Source organism: Lampetra planeri, chromosome 10 (assembly GCF_965212315.1).
Source record: "Lampetra planeri chromosome 10, kcLamPlan1.2.h2, whole genome shotgun sequence".
NCBI lineage: Eukaryota > Metazoa > Chordata > Hyperoartia > Petromyzontiformes > Petromyzontidae > Lampetra > Lampetra planeri.
The window spans coordinates 5,913,770-5,923,853 of record NC_136116.1 but is presented as its reverse complement, the minus strand read 5'-3'; positions in this window follow the sequence as shown (position 1 = coordinate 5,923,853).

Below are 10,084 nucleotides of genomic sequence, written 5' to 3'. Positions count from 1 at the left end.
GAAACAAGTGGTTATTTTATTACATTGCTGTCATACAATAATATTGTTCGCGAAAGCCTACGTGTTAAACTGACAATATAGAATATTGTTTTAGTATATTTCTCTAAGCACGAATTACACACAAATGTATTGCAATGCAAAAGATGCATCTAAATAAAGGCATTATATGGTGATACTGCGTTGGCAGTGGTGTAAAAACACAAATAAACACATTCCTGCGGAGGGAGCTGGTTGGAACGTTGGGTTGCTCGGTCAATGGCCAGGGTCAACGGCGGCGTGGTGTATTCCGCAAATATGCCCGATTGTGAGGGCGGGCACAAGCCGGCGTGAGTAGGTTAAACGTTGAGTTTTATAAGGGCACCACGGGGTTACCAGCCCCTCCCCACCCAGCCCCACCCCTCCCACCCCCCACCCAGCCCCACCCTCCCCACCCAGCCCCTGCACACCCTCCCCTCCCCACCCAGCCTCTCCCCACCCTCTCCTCTCCACCCAGCCCCACCCCTCCCATTTTTGGATTCACGACGGACGGACGGACACAATAATCCCCTGTAGGCTGGTGTAACCATGAGGTTCCTACCAGTACAAAATCATCTAACTTTGTCAATAGCTATAGCTTCAAAGTAAAACAGAAAATAAGGCAGTATTATTTATGAACAATAAAAATAAAGAGTTCATTTAAAATGTTGACTTAAGTTTATTGTCAAAATATATTTCTGAGGTGAGAGAACATTATAGTTTTTAACAGAAATGTTCCAGAGATAGATATTATCGATCTTGAAATATCCCATGACTTTCCCTTAGACTAATTGTATTGAGCCCCTGACCCCATTGTTCGCTTTGCAAGAGATTGTGAATAAACTAAGGCATGGTCAACGACTGTGACCAAATCATTGTGAATGTACCCAAACTCTTCAGATCTCTGACGCTATGCATGCTTGAACCTCGTTATTACTTTAATGGGAGACTGCCTCGGTAAATTAGGCTTCCTGGGCGTGGGCTGTAGTGCATCCATGCAATGGCAGTACACCAATGCCCGATTGAATCCATCTGTAGGGATGTTGGAGTGTTACTCCCTCTATGCATGGGGTTCCCCCCCACCCCACCCCACACATGCCAAACCCTCATTCATTGACTTTTCTGAACATCCAAAATCAGGACCCTCCTGGAAAAAGTAGAAGACTCAGTGAGGCTTTCTCGTGAATTAAAAAAAGGAAGTTTATGCTTCAAAAATCTCAACACCGGACGAACCTGGGGGGGGGGGGCTTTCCATTTGTGCGTAGCGGGGGGGGGGGGGTGTCATACTTCAAATAATGAATTAATACTTTCTAAATACAATTTTTAAGTCGCAAAAAATATTTACCATTTAATATCACGAGAAAAAAAATAACTGTGACGTGACAGTATTACGAGGGCTTTATCAAGAGCTCCTGCTAGGATGGCGTAAAAACTCCACACGATGGCGCTGTGAGGAGGCACACGCTTCCATCACATGGCAGTGGAAGCTCGCTTGAAAGTGACACCACGGCCATCCTGGACCACCCACTGGGCACAGCACAAAGCCAAGCTCACCAGGGTGCTCGGTGTAACGTGGCTTCACAGGCTTTGTCCCCCTGCTTGCGTTAACCATTGAAGCAATTTAAACACATTCCTGCGGAGGGAGCTGGTAGGAACGTTGGGTTGCTCGGTCAATGGCCAGGGTCAACGGCGGCGTGGTGTATTCCGCAAATATGCCCGACTGTGAGGGCGGGCACAAGCCGGCGTGAGTAGGTTAAACGTTGAGTTTTATAAGGGCAACACGGGGTGACCAGCCCCTCCCCATCCAGCCCCACCCTTCCTACCCCCACCCAGCCCCACCCTCCCCTCCCCACCCCATCCTCCCCACCCAGCCCCTCCCCACCCTCCTCACCCAGCCCCTCCCTCCCCACCCAGCCCCTCCCCACCCTCCCCTCTCCACCCAGCCCCACCCCTCCTATTTTTGGATGCACGACGGACGGACACAATCATTCCCTGTGGGCTGGTGGAACCAGGAGGTTCCTACCAGTATGATGAGCGATGTTAAGTCCCTCGCCTGGTATGCAGGAGGTCATGGGTTCCATGCCGACCCTGACACCTGTGGTCACGTGGATTTTTCTCTGGGTCCTCCGGGTTTCCCCTCCACATTTAGAAACACGCGTGTAGAGTATTTGCCTGCTATACATTTCCATATGATAAGCCACTTCGTGGACCGATCATTTGTGCCCAGGTCCCTCCTGAATAAGAGCTAGATAGCTCAGTGGGTCTTTCCTTGTAAAATAAAAAATATATAGTTTAGTTTTATAAATAGTTTTAATAATGATTGCTTATGATGCCGATGCCTGATTTATTGTGATTATGATGATTGATGGATGATGAATTATGATGAGAATGATTGTTGCCGCTGCTGATGATGATGTAGATTACTGATGATGCACCATGACTGATGATGGTCGATGATTGATAATTTTATCATATTGTTACCACAACTAGCAGGCTTGGGGAGCCCCTATCAGTCCTCAATTATTTTTTATCAAGAAATTACATCAGACCCTTACTGATAGAACACGCAAATGGTTTCGTGACTGCGTAGTGGTTACAGTAAAATAGGCAGATGGAACAACATAAACATTTTAAATACATGACGATCCATTTATAGATACCCCATTATCTTACTTGCTTGTCAACATTAAACACATATTTTGTGATTCTGAGTTGGCAGAAAAAAATACATATCTAGAGATTTTTGTACAATGACCCTTCTCAACAGATGTTTATTTTGTAAGTGATGGCTCCACATCTAAAAGTGTCCCGCATCTAACACGAAAGTCTCAAAATGACTTACTAAATGCAATGAGACAGGTGCGAGACATATTGAGACTTTGAATAAAAATTGTGTTTCTCCTACGATGTCTCATTATTTTAGTGGGTTATCTATAAATTTATATCACTGTATATATACTACAGTATTGTATGCCCACTTGGTTTGACACCAAAATTGGTGTGTATGTATAGATGTTTATGTAAACCGTACGACACAAAATGTGATTTCTAGACGGCAAAAGGGATGATGGTGACCAAAGGATCGGTCTTCCCGTCATGCCTTGGTACGTGGCAGCACCACACTGCAGGCATAATCCACACAGTTTTGCGTGAAACCACCAACGCAACAGATTGGAAATTGTAACCGTATTATTTGAGGAAACAGAGGCAGGAAGAATTGTGCCTTGTTGGAGGTGATACAAAGTTCAAGTGTGACCAAAACAGTTTAGGGGCCGTCCATAAATGACGTCACGCACCTATAGGGGGAGTTCAGACATTTGTGACGATGTGTGACGAGGGGGGGGGGGGGTTGAGAAATGTGACGTCACATCAAAATGCGCAACTTTAAATAAATATAAACAACACGTTCTACTTAATTAAATATACTTTTTAATAAATGTTTTCTCCTACAACATCAGAGTGCAGTGCCACATTAAATACGCACTACGATGACAATAGTTTAAAGCGATTTGAAGCATGTTTATTTTTTTTGGGGGGGGGGGGCAGAGCTTTGTGACGTCATATTTGAGGGGGGGTCTGACTTTTTGTGACGTCGTGTGACGTAGGGGGGGGGTGGGTCAAAAATCGTCCAAAATCGCGTGACGTCATTTATGGACGGCACCTTAACACGTAGTAAGGCTTTCGCGACCAATGTCACCAATAATACAGTTTTTTTTTAGGTCAGATCGCGTAAATATATAACCAAAAAAACATTGACGCTCTCCTCTAGCGGAGCACTGCCGTCTTGTGGCGACCAATCGGTGGTGTCTAGAAATATGAAAAACGTATGTACTCATCGAACAATGAGAAATATCAAGCAAACCCCGGCCACATTCATGGAATTCAGCCACTAATTAAACGACACGCTAGTCCTTTGGACGATATTTGCTTTTAAGGATTGTGTTTTCAGCTAAAACTAATGAAAGATTTCCTTTGAAAAAATCATCAAAAAGTTTAAGCGACTTTCTTACAACTAAAAATAAATGTGCACCATTTCTTATTTTGGCCTGAAAATGTTTTTGGGGCTAATGTTAACTTAAAAAATTGCATATTATTTTTCATGAAAATGTTCCAAATATTAGTTTCTTTTGGATACAATGATTTATATTGATAGAAAAAGGGAATATATGCTTGTAATTTTAGACCAAAAGTATAGATTTAAATTTTTTCATGAAAACGAACTTCTTTTGCGGTACATTGAAATAAAATGTCTAAATCATTTGGTTGACTTTTGAATCAATGTGTTAATTTGTGCACACATGCATTTTTTATTAAATGCATAAAACAAGGCACATATAATCTACATTCTCTTTTTGAAAAAAAACTAAAAACTGTAATGGAATGTTTTTGGCATAATCTAATAAACTTTCCAAAACAAAGTTTATTGAATAATTCATTTCATAATATCACGATTGAAGTGTGTTTTTAAATTTTCAAAATATTCCTATCTTTGCTTACTTTATATAACACAGATATCTGAAAAACTCACACATTTGCAATATCTCCAGAACATTATTTTTTTATCGAATTTTTATTTACCCATATTAGTGTGAATATATTGTGTTATCTCACCACAGCATGAGCGTGGACACCACACTCGTAATTATACATTTAGTTATGCACTTAGGTAGTGACACTGACTAAATGTTATCTTGGCGAAAGAAAATAAATGACTTTTTCAAGCTCAGTTATTATTTCAGCTCTCTTGCTATTGTCCAAAGCGAACATGATTACCGGACTCAAAGTGAATATTTGATTGCCATTTTCTTTTCATATTTTCAATGGAACAAAAATATTTAAAATCAGATTACTCTATAATTTTCCTCCAGGCCATAAAAAAAGTTTTGGGAATGAGTAGTATTCAGCCACTTTGGATTAAATCATTCTTTTGTCTTAGCAATTTTTCTGTCTTTGGCACTAAGAGCAGAACTTATGGTGCTCCACAAAGTGAACCCAATGAGCCATAAAACGCTCTCTGCAGTGGAACCCTAGTGGCAATAATTTCCCTTAATCTTTCAAAATCCTTGGACGGTGAACCTGACAAAACCCTTCTGGCAAAACTCGTTCTACAGACGATGAGGCACATCCACTTGTGGTTTGTCACCACCCTCTGTGACTAACGGGAAGTTGTCAGTGGCACTTCCTGGTGGCGTATGCGGTTGATGATTTGACCATTATAGGGAGCCAGTTTCAGCCCCTCCTCCGTATTGAAAATGTTATCCATTACTGTGCTCATTCTCTTCTTTGCTGCCTGGATCGTTCCACACCATACACAGCCTCCCCCAAGGCAATCTTGATTGCAAGTGCCTTGTGTCACCGTGATACTGATCTGTCGGATAATTTCCCCCATGTTTCTTCTGCTTGTGATGACTTATAAACACGTAATTTGAATGCATGTACGTATGAGGAAATGACAGCCTAGATGGATGTATTTTACAAAAGATTTAATTAATAACTGAAAGTGAAATATTCTGGCATTAAACTTTATATTTAAAAAACCAATTACTTCGCAGTGCTTGATAATTCGCATAAAAGTAATCCAAAATACAAACATAATTTACGTTATATAATGTTGTACATTCTATTATTTAAATACGCATACTCACATAATCTTTTAAAAGTTTGAACCTTCATTTTCATTACATTTACAAGGCTTTTGTATTTTGTGTCTAATGGACATGTTATATCTATGCTGCTGAGCAAGCCCACACATCTCCCAGAGCCAAGTGAATGAATAAATAAATCACAGAGATCACCATCAAGTAACATTCAGAGCAAATGTTAGAAAAAAAGCTACCCATCCGCTGTGCTTTGGCAGAATGCTGGCCAGGGCAAAACGTCAGGGCTGATGAATGAACATTGCAGGAAATAATATACAACCATCAGCAAGTGGCTGCTGTTACAGTATTCCTTGCGAGAGGAGCATAGCACTGATATCCATCACTAAATTACAAAAAGCAATTCTCTAAGCAATTTGTCATAGCCTTGTTTACACAAAATGATCTACTATCGTGTAGGGAGCATGTGCTGAATACCTTTTTTCCTCTCCGATCTTAAATAAATCACCTCGGTAGACAGGTAACGTTTCTTTTTGCTTCGCTGAATGAATTTTCAGATCATATTACCATACTCACTTGGCATTCATGTATGGCTTCTCTACGTAAACAGCATTTGTAATGCATTCTTTTCCTGAAATCTAGGTGGATATTTCTTTTTTTTTTTCTATCTTGTCACGGGAAAACATAACTGGAGACAACTTTTTTACCCGAGCAACATTAACAGCATTGTGCTTCATGTGACACTTTTAAAAAATATTGGATTTAGAGGAAAAGTTGATCGTGCACATAACCAGTTTGCATTGTTCCATATTTGATTTAAAATATATATGTCCATGATAAAGTTTTGGGTTAAATCGCATAAATGTAAATGTGTCGTACACCCACTTCCACACGACACGTAGGTGAACGGCTACGTGTTAAATGTATGAATAACGTCCTTTCTTTTACAAACCAAATGTTAGTCCTCATTGATATTGTTATTGGAGTTTAACGCCTCATTTGTATTGATTGTATAATAGATCAAATATTAATCTCATTATAAAATAGTGTTTCCGACTTGCTAACACGAAGAGACTGGTAACATTTTAAGAATGTGAAATTGTAGAAATTAAACCCACGCTGTCCCCTGCCTTACCATTCCATGATGGACCCAATTTAATGCTATAATTTCACTCCTACCTCAGTGGGATTTACATTAAATTACATTCCTCCTTCAATAAGATCAAATCTTTTATTTTATTTCCGTAAATAATTGTAATGATGGTGCATTAATATGGGCAGTTCAGTTTTTTTTTAAATTACAACATAGTGAACAGCTCGTGGTGACTGCTGAGTTAGTGTGCACAAGGCTCATTGTTGCTCACAAACTTCACGTCATGTAAAGTGAAAAGTGAAGAGCTGCTACATCGTTCACAAAAGTATATTGCCCTGCAAAATTTCTAAAAGTACACACAGCCCTATCTTTACGTGCATACACACACCCCAAGTCTTCTTTGGAAATGGGGTTTTCATCTAGTACAGAGTAAAGGGTATTCAGTTAAATTAAAATAAAGAAGGCAGCATTAAAATGTGAGAAACTTCTGAAAGTGTGGCAGAGGTAAAACACCCTGCAACTGTATGCATTAGCAGGCAGGATGAACGGCACATGTCTGTGTTTGCTGTGCTCAGTTTGCTCTCTTGTTTCAAGGTGATCCTGGTGGAGACATCTAGAACTGTAACTCCACACCTCTCCCTCTTCTCCAGTGCTGATTGATCATCAGAGATGTGTCTTATACCCCTCCAACATTCCCTAAGTTGGGGCACTCGCCATAAAGAAGTCACGGTGAGAGCAATTGTTGAGAGACTGCTGCGGTGATACCTCCACTGAGACATTTAGAGAGGGGATGAACATGAAAAAGCAATCCAATTGAAAAGTTATCCTGTGTCTTTTAATATTCCTTTGTGTTTTGGGTTGGGTGTATGCCCTCTCTCTTCAACACTCCACACTTATTTTAGAATAACCCAATGGACTTTTCCGTGCCGTACAAAACACCATTTATATAGGGGCACAGACAACATTTGAGTCGGCTCACTCTTCCAAAAAAACATTGGGCATCAGAAGAGAAAGAATGTGAACTTTTCAAGATGACTGGGCCCATTCTCAAGATGTAATTGGTGCAGATTTGTCAGATAAAAAGTATTCACAGCATGCCAAACAATACTCCCATTTAATATCCCTCCAGCACAAAACTAAACTGTCACCATTATATTCATCATCTTCTTGGCGTGCTCAATTATACTTTGCCAAAGCACACCACGTTTCCTCCTTGAGCTATTTTTGGTTTGTGTACCTGCAAGTAAAACATATTTCCATACCTATATTCTTAGGTTTTTTCGGTAAAGTCACGTAGGTAAAAAATAGAAATTAATTTGAAATTAATTTTAATTTCAATTTGTGCTTAGGGTTTTTCGGTAAAGTCACGTAGGTAAAAAATTGAAAAGAAAATTAACTTCAATTTTTTACCTACGTGACTTGTTCGAATTGGAAATATACCAGTCGCCTACCAAGATTAGAAAAATTGAAATTAAAATTAATTTAAATTTTTTACCTACGTGACTTTACCGAAAAACCTAAGAATATGAATCCTTGCAGTCACGAAAGCTTCAAATCTAGAATTCTATACGTATATTTGTAGTTCCTTTGCTTTAGAAAATGTTTTTTTGTCTGCAGCCCTTGGGAAGGAAGCAGAAAAACGTAGCGTTCATTTTGGCAGATTAACTCATATTGTTCGAATTGGAAATATACCAGTCGCCTACCAAGATTAGAGATGGCGATCGTATTACAGTTTTGTAATGATCAAAGTTAACAACGTATATGTTCCAATATAAATGTTATATGTCAGTACATACATGGCAGATCATAAAACTAGCAAGCGCTCGAGCAGTCTAACAGTGACATAATCTAAAGCGATTCAATGTGTCTTACTGTCGTGATACACTCATGTCTGAACCAAAAACAGGATCCCAATTGCTCTGCAGCTCGAGCAGGCTGTTGTATATAGTCACACGGGGATCAGAAGGGCTCGGATTCCAGCCGAACTAAATGCATGGAGCGGGAGAGAAAGGCTGCGTATATCTGGTTGGGTGATGCATTGCGACGTCGATGCACTGGAGAGAACAGGTGAAAAAGGCACGTTGTTCCAAAGGCCATCGACGCGTGGGTCAATATGCGTGGCATGTCACCGAAAGTGAATTAAACATGCTTCCCAAGCCCCTTCGATTGCACAATTGCAGCACCCCGCGCTCAGACCCTGACATTTCACCGCCTCGACAGGACGCGGCGATGTTGACTTTGACATCGCCTTGCACGCGTTATCTCCCTCCAGTGCCAAGGGTGTTGAAGTGAGCATTGTGAAGCCTGGTCGTGGCTCATCGCTGCAGGGGGTCCCCCTCACTAGATGGCAGCTGACAGCAGGAGAGCATGTGAGCTCATTAGGAAGAACGGCGCAATTGATAATTAAAGACTTTTGACACACTGTTCTCCAATTATGGTGACAATGCAGTCACTGATTCCGTGCTAATTTGCAGAGAGTGAGCCTTCAGAAATGATGCAGCTCTCCAAAATTAATAGGGAAAAAAATGTTAACGCTACTATCAATCACAACCTACTTCGTGCAGCAATCAGCACGGGACCACATGCGCATGCGTGCATTAATTAACAATTCATGCAACTCGAAGGGCTGATAATAAACAGTGTGAGCCCATATCCTCCGGTGGCCTTTTAGATAATGGTCCCATTAAACATGCTCTGCTAAGACCTGATACTGACAACCACAAATCGCAAGTCCATCAGATATACGTACATACATACTCATATGCTAAAGCAATAAAAAGAGCTAAAGGTCACGTTTAACGACACGCGATGCTGAAAAGAGTAAAAGAACTTTGAGTCCAAACTGTTAAGCTATCGGCTAATGCGTGCGTCTATATGGAAATTAATGGCCCAGTGAATTATTTACTCCGTCAGAAACTGCGAGCTGCAATGGGGGGCCGCCGAAATGAAAAGTCCACTGCTGCGCGACGTTTCAGGGCTTGTGTCCCTGTGCCACACGGCTGCTGCCGCTGCTGTCATCATCATCAGCAGCAGCAGCTCGTCGATGGCGTGGGAGGCTTCAGTTAATTAGAGAGGGATTGGGTGCGACTCTGCTGATTCCATCTGCTCTTGCACCGCTGCTGCGCTTGCGGTGTGTGGCAACGCTTGAAGGTCAAGCTGCCTGATGGTGGGGTTTGAAAAAGAAATAAATATAGAACGCCGACATGGCAGAAACTTCATCAAAACACAGGCAAAACGGAGAAAAAAAACCCTGTGAGGTTTTTTTTTTTAACCTGCAGCTAAATGCGGTGCACTCAACATGCCAGAGTGCGTTGGAGTCTCTGGGAAGGAAAATGGAAGGGAAATGAAATGACGCGGAACACCAAATACACACACACAC